The sequence below is a fragment of the Puma concolor genome, chromosome A2, assembly GCF_028749965.1.
Source record: "Puma concolor isolate L17-30 chromosome A2, mPumCon1.1.hap2, whole genome shotgun sequence".
Classification (NCBI taxonomy): Eukaryota; Metazoa; Chordata; class Mammalia; order Carnivora; family Felidae; genus Puma; species Puma concolor.
In genome coordinates, this window is record NC_141668.1 from 47,183,134 (window position 1) to 47,196,888 (window position 13,755).

The following is a 13,755-nucleotide window of genomic DNA, read 5'->3' on the forward strand; positions in this document are numbered from 1 at the left end:
CAAAGATAATAAAAATGTCAAAATGTTAAAAAAAACTAAAAATTTTGGTAGAATATGTGAAATTAAAGGTTTTTATGTACTTACTATATGACATGCAATTATAAATCAATAAAAAAAGATACATAGAAGTAGCAGCAATGTAATAGGGCAATTAAAAAATAGGAAATCTAGAAATGGCTAAAAAATGTAAATGTAACGTACAAGGAAGTGAAGGCTAAAAAGACAATAGGTTACCCATGTTAGATTCTCAGAAATTCATTAGTGTGAGAACATCTAGAAGGTGGGAAATTGACACTCATCACTGTGGAAATATTAAATAGTCAAACCTCCTGGAGAGAAGTCAGGTAATATGTACCAATGTCTAAAATCTGCAGACATGTGGGAGATGAAGAAGCTATTCTTTAGAGTAGAATGCCAACAAATAATGATAGAAGGAATGGCAGAGTTAGAAAATCATCTACTGAGCCACACTGCAGCAATAAACAATCAGTGAAAATGACACACAAGTCCCAATAGCTACAAAAGGAAGGAAAATGTAATCTCTGCACCTCATCTCAGGAACATTACTTGAAATGGTATTCAAACTTAGGGGAAATAAACCAAGAATCTTGAGTCTAGAGCATTCCCATCCCTTGTGTTTTTGACCTTTCCATGTTAATGGAGGCCACCCAGGCAGTCATGGGAGTGCTGAAATCATCTAGGCCAGGATCCATGACAATTAGATTGCTTACCTTACTGCTAATAGTCTTTCTTCCTGGGAAGCACCCGGTCACATACCTGCAGGTAAAGAAGATTCAGAACATGCCACAGCTGCCCTTCCATTCCAACGGAGAGAAAATGAGAACAGAGGACTAATACCCTTCCCCCACAGGCGAGAAACAAACTAACAAATTATAAGAATTACTATACCAGAGGAAAGGAATTTCGGCAGAGAAGTGGCCCTTGTAGCTTGCTGTAGTTGTTCTCAGAAAGTGTTTTTATTTGGACACCTTCCTGTCTCCTTGAGCATCACAGCTGCTAACACTAAAAAAGTCCTTGTGACCACAGAACTGTGACCAGGTTTCTATCTGCTCCTATTTTGAAGTTAGACACAGAAAGCCAGGATAGTCTGCTTGCCAAAATCTATAGTCAAATTGGGGATAAAGATACATGGTGATTCTCTCTACCCTTGCCTCCAAGAAAGCAGTTAGAAAGTAGTTAGAAATGGCAGAAGTTTTTAGTAACAAATTCTGGACTAAGGGGAGGAGTGTGGGAAATGAATACAATGGGTCCAGTTGTGTTTTTATTTCTATGAACCCTCTGGCTGTTCCTTTAATGCCCTTGACTGTTGGCAGTAGCATCAGGTCTGAATGCAGGGCTGGAAAGTACTTTGCTGAGGAAGTAAAGCAAACTTGTCTTCATTTGGTTACCATGGTTATGGTGCTATGTGTTACCAACCCAACAATTTGCATTGCAAACCATCACTGGAAATGAGGACAGTAGAACTTGATATTCCAGGTGGAGAGATTCAATTCCCAGGAAGTTCTATTAGAAAGTTCAGAGGAAACAAAACATATACACACATATTCCCAAACCCATAAAGAAGGGGCCCAAATTGTCAGGGCTAATAGTTCTACTTTCCAAGGGATTTCAGTATCTATGAAGTATTTTCATTGAAAGATCATTTCCATTTCAGAAAGGTAAATAAACACATTATCATCCTCATTTAAAAAAATTAAATTTCATGGTCACATTTACTACGGATCCTTACAAAGGATACAATGCTAAAACACAACCTGACAATTATTCTATTCTTGAGTCATGCATGCCAACAATTGTCTTCATGTTGATAAACTGCATTATCAGAGTTTAGAATTATAGAAAAGACCATGTGCATTTCAAATGATATTTAACTTCAAAAAAACAGGAACCCCAGTATACAAAAGGGAAGGACTAAGGTTGTTTTAGCCTTAGTCTCTCTCTCTCTCTCTCTCTCTCTCTCTCTCTCTCTTTCACACACACACACACACACACACACACACACACACACACACACACACCTAGGGAGTTCCTCTGCAAACCTCCTAGTGTCTGTGAGCAAGATTTCAATAGCCCTATATAAACTGGCCCTGAACCTATCCCTGGAGATGGCTCTTGTTTCTTAGGATTTCTCTCACTTCTTCACCACCAATGTCTGAAATCTCTACTCTCAGGAGTCCAAGTGTGTCTCAAGGCTAGGGGTAACACCACATCCTTCTCCTCCTGTGGCATCCGTTGCCCACTTACCCTTGAGAAGACCAGGATCTCTGCACCACCCATTAGGATATGATGGTCTTGGACAAAGGTTAATTGATAAATAAACTTTACTCAAAATATCATGTCCAGAACTAGACTTAGAAAATGAAGTCCTTTATTTTAACAGTTTTTATCTCAGATGATTTTTTAAAGTGATTTTTTTTTAAATAAAAATGACCATGCAATCACATCTACAAAGAAACCCTCAAATACTCACATTTTGACTATTAATTACATATCTATTTATTAATGTAGCTCATTTAGTGAGAGATTGCAGTGCACATGCATTGAAATATGCATTAGGAATTGGGAGAACACGAACGTATCTAAACATAGCTCCTACTAGAATGGTCTTGGGAAAATCAATTCCTCTTCAGAGGCATAGTTAATTCAGAAAAAGTAATGTGTACATCACTGAATACCAAAAAAAAAAAAGCTTTCTGCATGAAAATTAAAGAAGATACAATATATATCAAAGCCTGGTAAACAATGTGCAGTTGATAGCCAGTGCACTGATATTCCAAGAACAGTCTCCCAAATAGAACACTTCCTTGTAGGTCTGCCCCTCAGCCTACAGAAGAACACACCTTAGCCACAAATCGGTACTTAAAGTAAAGTGACTTAGTTCACTGTCCAAGGGAGGAGGTAATAAAGTAGATCAAAATGACAAGTAGAGTTGCTAAGTTTTTTTCTGGGGAAAAAGAAAGTTTTATGGGATCTCATAAGTTGAGATCTCAGCCCAGCTTTGAGGGTTTGGAAAAAACATCCTGGAAAATATCAAATTTAAACTTGATATTTTAGTTAGTTGAGGAGGTGAAGGAGAAGAGAAATAAACTAAAAGGGAGGGGTTGTCCAACTAGAAGGAAGGTGAGGGTAGAGCTAGAAAAGTGATGCCATGAATATTTTCAATAAGTATGCCATTCTCATAGACTTGATCTCTTTGGGTTAACACAGAAATCTTGTAATAGAATGTTAAGGATAAGAAAAGTGAGACCTAGAAAAGCTAAGTGGTTTCACAGTGTCACAAAATGAAATTTTGGTATATTCAGCACTAGAACTAAAGTCTCAGGAATCCCCTATGTAATGCTTCAACCATTAATGGGTTATCCTGGGAAACAGGCTAAAAGAAGCACCGTTTTAATGTCTTCCTGATCAAGTGATTTCACTTGTAATCTCCTTTGTCTGGGATAGCCTTCTTAAGGTGTCAGTAAGTAAAGGTAACCCCCCTATGCTCTACGTGGGTGGGAGAAAGGAGGGTGATCTAGGCAGAGGTAACAGCATGTGTAAAGGTCTTCAGGCAAGAGAAAGAATGGTCCACTTGAAGAATTGCAAGAATCTAGGTACGGCTACTGCATGACTTATGAAGAGTCAGTGTCAAATGATATAGCCAGAGAGAGAAGGAGTAACCAGATCATGAAAGATGTCATATGCTATTAAGAGGTTTACATTTTATTCTGAGGGTAGCAGGAAGTGACACGATCAAATTTATATTCTAAAAAGTTCCTCTTGCTTCAATATGGAGAGTGGAATGAATGGAAAGAACAAAAACTGAAGGCAGGATGCTGAAAACCAGTTGAGATATAATGGTGGCTACAACCAGGGCCCCAAGATTAGAGAGAAAAATGTGAGTAATTTAGGACTACGTGGGAGAAAAAAATCAGTAGGTTTTACTGACTGTCCTCAATGTGGAGGGAGACGTGGTCAAAGATTTTTCTCAGGTTGCCAACTTGGGCAAGTGGACAATACCATTTCCTTTATTGGGCAGGGATTATAGAAGGAGGAGTAAGTTTATGGAGGGATCCAGTGTGTTTTGCTTTGCAAATGTAGTTTGAAGTTCCCCTGGAAACACTGAGGGGAAGTATCACAATGCAATTTGGATAGTGAGTCTAGAGTTCAGTAGTGAAGTCTGGACTAACATACATGTGCAGCCACAAAATAACTCCTAATTGAAGCCAGGGTGACAGATGAATTCACTCCAGGAGAGAGTCTGGAGTGAGAGGAGAATCTAGACCCAGAAGGAGGGCAAGATGAGGAAAAGGGTTAAGAATGCCAAGAGCTAAAGCACACTTGTGAACTCTAAAGAACTGAAACCTTTGACCTGCATGAGAAGCCAAATTTTAATCATCAGGTTGCTTGGATTCTGGAACAGAGTTCGATGCATTGTTGAAATATCTACTGGGAGTAGGTTATCATAGGGAGAGACAACAGACAGTTGAGACTTTTGGTTAAAGGGTTCTCAAACCTGAATGAGCATGTTTTTAGTCAGTCAATAGGTCTGGGGTGGGATGAGAAAATCTACATTTTTTCCCTCAAGTTTTCCAAGACAACTCTGATGGAGTAAATCCCAACAAATCTCAGTATTTCAGAATCATTGTTTCTGGTTAGTGCATCCTCTCTCCTGATTGAACTCTGGTCAATTTTGCTTCTTGTCATTGTTCTTCTATACACACACTCACCTCCTATTATTAAATATTTAAAAAGACATATTGATTAGGATGGAAGAGTGCTACAATTCCCACTTAGACCCTCAGAAAACCTATCTTACAAAAAAGATGTGAATGATGATGGTAGTGATGGATTAATGATCAGAGACTGAGCCTGCAGTAGGGAGAGAAAGCTTCAGCCTCCCTAGAATCTTCTTCAGACCCTCATTGTTTACTAAGACCCAATGAAGTGTTTCCTATTTTAGGGAAAAGATTATGTCAACATACCTTTAAAGGTAAACCCACTCTCATTTCAAGGGAGTCCTCCCATATAGGAATTCTGTATTTAGTAATTGTGACAAAAATTAGATGATAAGATGATGGTAATGATGGCCACCACTTGTTATTGGCTTGTGCCAAATCCCACATGAAAAGTGTGACAACACTTTATTAATTGATCCCCCCAAGAAACTTAGGTGGAAGTCATTCTTTAAAAAAAATTTTTTTTAACATTTATTTATTTTTGAGAGACAGAGCATGACTGGGGGAGGGAGGGGCGGATAGAGAGAAGACACAGAATCCGAAGCAGGCTGCAGGCTCTGAGCTGTCAGCACAGAGCCTGATGCGGGGCTTGAACCCACAAACCATGAGATCATGACCTGAGCCAAAGTTGGATGCTCAACCGACTGAGCCACTCAGGTGCCCTAGGTGGAAATCATTCTTATCCTCATCTTGTGGATGAGGAAACGGAGATTCACAGATATTAAAACAACTTGTCCTCAGTCATATAGTTCATATGGATAGAGGTAGGAGGTAGGCAAGTCTAGGTCTATCTGTCCCCCAAATCCATACTCTTAATAATTATATATATTTCTAGAGATCAACACAAAGAGTATGCAAACAGCTCCTATACATATTCCAAATGATTAATTCAGGGAAAGAAAGCATATATTTTCAGAGATGTCAGAGTCTTTTTCAGTTTTCCAGTGGTTCTGAATAGATGGGAAGTAGATTTAGGCCCAGGCTCATCAATCTGTCATGTTTGTTGAGAGAGTTTCTATGCAGTTCCAAGAACCCTGGCTTAACAGGGACAAGAGCTAAAGGTAGGCTTTCCTTCCTTCCGCATTTTGCAAAGACACTTTAATTCAATAGTTTTGAACATTCCCAATGAGCCAGAAACTTACTAGAAAATACAATCTCCATGTACAGTACAATTAAATGATGATTGGGACTGATTTATGTTAGTAAGCTACAAAAATAAATTGGAGGCAATTCTTTCCTAAGTAATCTTTAGCAGATAAAATGATAAATCTAGATGTTAAATGCATATCATGAGATTAAGTGACCCCAAATAGCTCTATGTTCCACTAGATGGATGTTAAGACGGTGTTTCATTTTAAGAAGACATTTAACAATGCTTATTATATTTTAGCCCTTAGAGTTAAATTTGGCACATCATGAATGCTCAACAAATATTTGTTATTCGTTCTCATCACAATAAATCCTGCTAGGTCAATTCAATCTTTCTACAGTAAAAATTCAAATTAAATGCTGTTTCCACTGTGAAGGAGACCCCCCCCCAATACCATTTTACCCTCATTTTATTTATGCTGGTCCCAGAGTACTTTGTGCCACATTGTGCCTACTGTTAGACCATTGGCTCTCAACTGGAACTGATTTGGCCAATGGGACCTTTGGCCATGCCTGGAGACATTTTTGTTGTCACAGTGGGGTGGGGGTCGCTCCTAGAATCTAATGAATAGGGGCCAAGGATAATGTTAAACAAGCTATAATGCACAGAGCAGGCACCGTCTCCCAGCAGCAAAGAACTTTTCCGTTCCAAATACCAAAAGAGTGTTGAGATAGAAAAACCCCATTTTACACAAAAGAAAAGCATACATTGCTTAGAACTTAGGACCCAGAGCTGGCTCCAGTGTGTACTACATGTGAGACATTGGGCAGGTCTCAATTCTTGAATCTCAGTATTCTCACCAGTAAAATGCAAACATTTATTTTACAGATGCTCCCTTCACAGAATTATTGTAGGGATCACTGCAATAATGTATGAAGAATGGTCTTTAAACTTACTACAGTCATCTTAGATGCATTGTGATTTGTATGTATGATGACAATAATAATAATTGTGCAGGCAGCTTGGATACATAGGTTAGGTTTAGAGCTCAGTAATGAAAGAGGCTAGGTTCAAATCTCAATAGAATCTTATTAATTTCATCTCAACATTTCATTGTATTTATTGAACAATAGCTCTGGGCTAACTCTCTTCTAGGTACTACAGATGTAAAAATAAGATAGTCTCGCTGAATTAAGGAGCCCTCTTTTTAGGATGGAAATAGAGTAATAAACAAAAAGTTGTAACACTATGTGAAATAATCTAAGATAACAGAGGATAGGTGAATGAAGTTTTTTTTTTTAGAAGCAGAGCAATTCAAGATATATTTTAAAAGTTTATGGGCTGCATTATTACTGGCAACAACAACAACAAAACCCTTCCTTTAATGTCTCACTTAACTGATCCCCATGGGGGAAAATGTACATTCTTATGACTTAGATTACCCACTCTGCAGAATAATGAAAGTCGGTAAGAAGACCGAAATTGCTTTTTAACAATGAATGTGTTAAATCTGACCATATAGAAAAGTAACACAATGGAGGCAGCTCTCTAATCTTTACTCCTGAAATGGGACCACTAGCCAGGACTCAAAACAGCTGCATATGCTGCAAATTGCTTATCACTGTAATTGAGGTATAAAATGCTTTCAGGATGCAAATGGATGGTATTTGGGGAAAGTTTTCTAGGACACTTCAGGCAGCTGGATCATATTCCCATTTACGGTGCTCATAGGAAATAAATAACTGTTCGGTAAATGTCTGATAAACTGAACCAATGGCACTGGTTTTGTTCCTTTCTCTACTAAAGTCACTGCATGTTTAGTCGGAAGGGAGTGTGTCAATTATTCAGAGACATTTCATAAAAAATGGTACGTGGATTCATCTGGCCTACACATTGTCTTGAGTACGGAAAAGTATCAGGATCATCGGAAAGTTGTTATATTAGTGATATATTATGCTTCCTACAATGTGCCTTGTCACATTCCTTTCCATGAGTGTTTTCAGTATTGTTCAATATAGTGGTTCTAAGCCATTTTAGTCTAGCTGGTTCTTCAGTGGTTCAAGAAGAACCATCACCCTTACAACTATCATTTTTGTCAACAAACTTCACATAGTAAGAAAAAAGCCCAGGTTTCTTTTCTTTTCTTTTTCTTAATGTTTTTTTAAATTTATGTTTGAGACAGAGAGAGAGACACAGCATGAGCAAGGGAGGGGCAGAGACAGAGGGAGACACAGAATCCGAAGCAGGCTCCAGGCTCCGAGCTGTCAGCACAGAGTCCAACACGGGGCTTGAACTCACCAACCGCGAGATCATGACCTGAGCTGAAGTCAGACACTCAACCGACTGAGCCACCCAGGAGCCCCTCTTTTTTTTTTTTTCATTTAAGCATTTTATTTTATGACACAATGAAAACTCATTAAGTTTCAAAGGAAACAGATTAAAAATTTACATGTCATTTTCCTTGTGATATTGAAAATATGAATTCAAATACACATTCACAAGTAAGATGTACAAAAAAATTTTCATGGCACTGAGGGATTCACAGATTGGTTTTTGTTAGAAATAACATGGAAATCAGCTTCCTTAAAGTTTAGGTTCTTTTCCATATGAAAATTTGACTCATTGCTCTCCAATAATTTAGAAACTAGAAAAAATCCTTCAAGACTTAAAGGAGACAGGTAGGGCAATAACGTCAACTACAACTGAAAAATAAAGTGTCAGTTTGAGGGGTGCCTGGGTGGCTCAGTCAGTTAAGTGCCCGACCTTGGCTCAGGTCATGGTCTCACAGTTTGTGGGTTTGAGCCCTGTGTCGGGCTCTGTGTTGACAGCTCAGAGCCTGGAGCCTGCTTCAAATTCTGTGTCTCCTCTCTCTGTCCCTTTCCTGCTCACACTCTGTCTCTTAAAAATAAATAACTGTCTGTCTCTTAAAAATAAGTAAATGTTAACAAAATTTAAAAGTGTCAGTTTGAGAACAGACTATAATAAAAAATGTAGTATTATTTGTAATGTAGAATAGCATTTTCTAAATCTAGATTGAAACCTGATACAATTCTAATGAGGGGTGGTATGTGAGTTACTATTTCACAACACAAACACATTGAATTTGACACAGTTTGAGAGCATCTACATCCCTCATGGATACAATCCAGGACAATCTCTTACATTTTTGTGGGGTTTACCTCCAGGAAACCTACCAGGTCCTCACAGAGAAGATGAAGGAAAGATCCCTTCATGGCTCTGGGAAAGGGAGAGGAAAAGCATTGAAAGTATTATGAAATATGCTCAGATCCTTCTCCATAGTCTTTGCAGCTTTCCAAAGGAAAAAGACTTTGACAGACCCTTACTCCAATTGTAGAAGAGCTTTTCTCCTATACTAGACCATTTTAGCCTATGTCACCTATGGAGAAAACAAAACAAAATGTAGTCAACGGGGGTCGGGCTTTAAGGATATAGAGGGGAATGGTGCTACCAGGTGGGGCAATGTGGGCAGGAAGGAGAAGGCTATCCCACTAACCAAACAGTCTTTTCACAACAGAACTGTGAAAGTCACAACCCTAACATATAGGTCATTAAAGACTGAGATCTAATCGGAAGATTGTAGAATGCTTCCTCTCCCCAACATTTAACTAATATGCCAATGGGGTTTCAATATAATAAAAGGAGATTATAGCTGAAAGAGCTATAAGTCTCTGTGTCACTTTTTCTTGGAGGAGTTACTTAAAGAAAACCAAAGTCAAGATAGGAGCTATAAACAGGGACACTAGAGGAATTTGAAACTCTGGTACCTAGAGCTATAGCAAACATTAAACATAGCCCCATACCTAGTCAGATTAACATAAATTCTCACACTAAAGGCTATTTACCTCAGTTCCTATTACCTGATACAAAACGTATGACTTTCAACAAAAATTTACAATACATATCAAAGGCAAGAAAAACATAGTCTGAAGAGACAAAAAATTGTTAGAACCAAACTCAGATATGACACAGATGTTGGAATGATCAGATAAGGGATGTAAAATAACTGTGATTAATGTGTTAAGGGTATAATGGAAAAAGTAGACAGCATGTAAGAAAAAAAGAAGGGTAATGTAAGCAGAGAGTGGGAAACCTTAAGAAAAAATTGAAAGGAAAGTCTAGAAATGAAAAAATACTGCAACAAAACGAAGAACACTTTTGATGAAATCATTAGGAGACTCACACAGCCATGGGAAGAATCGATGAACTTAAAGATAGGCCAGTAGAAACTTCCCAAACTAAAAGTCAATGAGGAAAAAGAATGAAGTCTAAAACAGAACATCCAAGAACTGTGGGACAATTTTAAGATGCGGCATGTATAATTTTAATATCAGAAACACAAGAAAGAGAGCAGAGCAGAAAAGCATATTTAAATAATAGCCAGAAACTTTCCAAAATTAACGGCAGACTCCAAACCACAGATTTAGGAAATTTGAAAGCACCAGATAGTATACATATGAGAAAATCATACCTAGTTGTATTATTTTCAAACCATAGAAAACTAAAAACAAAGAGAAAATTTTGAAAGGAACCAGAGGAGGGGAAATGTACCTCCAAAGGAACAAATATAAGAATTACAGCAGACTTCTCACCAGAAGCCAAGCAAGCAAAATGAGAGTGAAGTGAAATATTTCGAGCATTGAATGAAAAAATTCCACCAAATTAGAATTTTCGATCCAGTGAAATTATTTTTCAAATGTGAAGAAAAATAAAGCCATTTCAGAAACACAAAAATTGAGAAAATTCATCATCAGTGGAATTGTCTGCCAACAAATGTTAAGAGAATTTCTTTATGTGGAAGGAAAATGATGCAGGTAAAAAATTTGGATCGAGGGGCGCCTGGGTGGCGCAGTCGGTTGAGCGTCCGACTTCAGCCAGGTCACGATCTCGCGGTCCGTGGGTTCGAGCCCCGCGTCGGGCTCTGGGCTGATGGCTCAGAGCCTGGAGCCTGTTTCCGATTCTGTGTCTCCCTCTCTCTCTGCCCCTCCCCCGTTCATGCTCTGTCTCTCTCTGTCCCAAAAATAAATAAAAAACGTTGGAAAAAAAAAATTTAAAAAAAAAAAAAATTTGGATCGATAAAAGAAAAGAGTATCATGGAAGAATAAATAAATACAGGTGAAGGAAAACATTTTGTTTTTCTTATTCCTAAATGATCTCAAATATAACTGTTTGAAGTAACAATAATAACAATGTATTGAGTGATTATAGCATATGGATCAGTGAAATGGGTAACAGTAATATCACAAGGGATGGGAAGGAGAAATTGGGTATCCATTTTAAGGTATCTGTACTACACCTGAAGTGGTATAGCGTTATTTAAAAGTGAATTTAGAATAGTTTAAAATGTGCATTGTAAACTCTAGGGAGATCACTAAAAATGTTTTTAAATTAATATAATTGACAAACTAAGCCAGGAAGTACAGAATCATATAAAATGCTCATTAAAAGCAGAAAGGGAGGGGAAAAAGTCAACAAAGAACAAGTGCAACCAAGAGAAAACAGTTACGAACATAGTAGATACTAATCCGGTTACATTAATAATCACTTAAAATGTGAATGGTCTAAACACAGCAGTCAAAAACCAAATACTGTAGGAGGGTATAAAAAAAAAACAAAACAGCCCTAATTTTGTGCTGTCTATAAGAAATGCACTTAAATATAAGAACTCAGATAAATAAAAGGGATGGACAAAGATATACCACACTGATCAAAAGAAACCTGAATTAGCTATATACACTTTAAACAAAGCTGACCTCAGAGCAAGGTAGATTATCAGGGATAGAGATGGGCATAATATAATTACATAAGAAGACATAACAGTCTTGCATATGCACCCAACAAAAAAGCATCCAAAAAATGATGTAAAAACGGGTAGACCTTAAAAGAGAAATAGACAAATTTACTATTATAGTTGGAGACTTCAACACCCCTCTTTTAGTAACTGATACACAAAGTAGGCAGAAAATCAGTAAGCCTGAACAACACTATTAACTGGCTTGATCCAAATTACATTTATAGAAAACTGCATTGACCTGCTGAAGAATGTGCATTCTTCTCAAGCTAACATGGGACATTCAACAAGACTGACCACATTCTGGGCTAAAAAATACATTTACAAGACTGGACAAATGTGAAGATTTAATATGTTCTCATGCACAGTGGAATCAAAATAGAAATAAGTAATGGAAAAAAGCATGGGAAATTTCCAAATGGCATTAAACAACACAATTCTATACAACACAATGTGAGCTAAGAAATCTCAAGATAATTTTTAAATATTTTGAACTCAATGAAAATGAAAACACAAAATTACAAAAGCAGTGCTCAGAAAGGAATTTATAGCACATATTTTAGAAAGAAAAATAAAGTCTAAAATTGATCAACTAAGCTTCTACCTTAGGAAACTAGAAAAAGAAGAGCAACATAAGCCTAAAGCAAGTAGAAGAAAAGAAAAATAATAAAAATGAGAGCGAAAATCAATGACGTTGAAACAGGAAAGCACTAGAGAAAAATAAATGCAACTAAAGCCAGTTTTTCTAAAAGATTAATAGAAGGGATAAATTCTCAGGCTAACTGAGAATAAAAGGGCAAAGACACAAACGTAATGTGGGAGCCAGATTTCTCACAGTTGGAGTGGAAATTTATACATAAGCAAAGGGAAGAGGCTACAGCGATCCAGGTGGTAATGGATTAGACTTGGGGACATCAGTACTAACTCATGATTAACTTAGTGTAGGTACAGATGGTTATATATGGACATATTTATAGGTATGTCTGTATACATGGGTCAGCATTATATATATATATATATATATATATATATATATATATATATATATATGTATGTATGTATGTATGTATATGCTTCTAGGCTCTCTCAGCTGACAGAAGAAATACATATATATGTATATATGTACATATGCATGAATAAAATATGTGTATGTATATATATATGTGTGTATATATATATGTGTGTGTGTGTGTATATATATATATATATATATATATATATATATATATATATATTTCTTCTGTCAGCTGAGAGGGCCTAGAAGCAAAACACCGCACCATTAATAAGCGTGCCTTGGTTTCTAATACCCTTCTCCAATATAAGGAACCAATGCTCCTTGAGAGATGGCTGATTATAGGTCTAGGGCAGGAAATATAAAACAGGAACTCATAGGTCCTGACAGCACCAGAAAGTAAGGACACACACATACACGTACACACACACACACACACACACACACACACACACACACACACACACTGATGTGGTATGTCAAAGATACAAAATCCTGCTGAAAAAGTTCCTAATGGCCAAAGCTGGTACAATATGAGCATATAATAAATAAAACAGTATGAGATCATAACTAAAAGTTTAAAATAAATATCCATGAGTCCTCAATGATCGTGGGAAAACAGACAAATCTCCCATGCAGAAAAATTCCAAATAATGTAGGTAGATACACCACCTTCTAACTTCCCACCCCGTGGATGTGGACTATGCGTAGTTACTTTCCTTCCAGAGAGTGCAGTATAAGGTGGGGGGTGGGGAGTAACGTTACAGTAGAGAAACCTGACAGTCCCTGAACCAAGTGATCAAGGTGAGCATCAACGGCGATGTCATGTTGATAGTCATGTACCCTTCATCCAGTATGAAGAGAATGGTGCTTTACTTCTGTGATCTTCCTCCTACACACTCAGAACTTTGCTCTAATCATGAAGACAAACACCAGACAAATTCTGACTGAGGGGCAGTCTACAAAATACCTGATCAGGATGAGCACTGGGTGTTGTATGGAAACTAATTTGACAATAAATTTCATATATTAAAAAAAAAAAAAGCAAAATACCTGATCAGTGTTTTTTGTTTTTGTTTTTTTAAATGTCAAAGCCATCAAAAAC

General features: G+C 37.3%; 1 protein-coding gene across 3 annotated transcripts in view; it reads right to left on the bottom strand.

The window, feature by feature from the left end:
• Positions 1–13,755, bottom strand: part of ITPRID1 (ITPR interacting domain containing 1) — a 105,356-nt gene that overhangs the window by 86,484 nt on the left and 5,117 nt on the right. The window contains exons 1-2 of one of the 3 annotated variants that reach the window (XM_086693188.1): positions 910–1,166; positions 732–777 (exon numbers count right to left, since the gene is read on the bottom strand). The exons of 1 other annotated variant lie outside the window; for it this stretch is intronic. The gene's annotated coding sequence lies outside the window, so the exon portion shown is untranslated. Of the gene's footprint in view, positions 1–731; positions 1,167–13,755 lie in introns of those variants that run through there. One more of the 3 variants, XM_086693199.1, reaches the window with a different exon arrangement.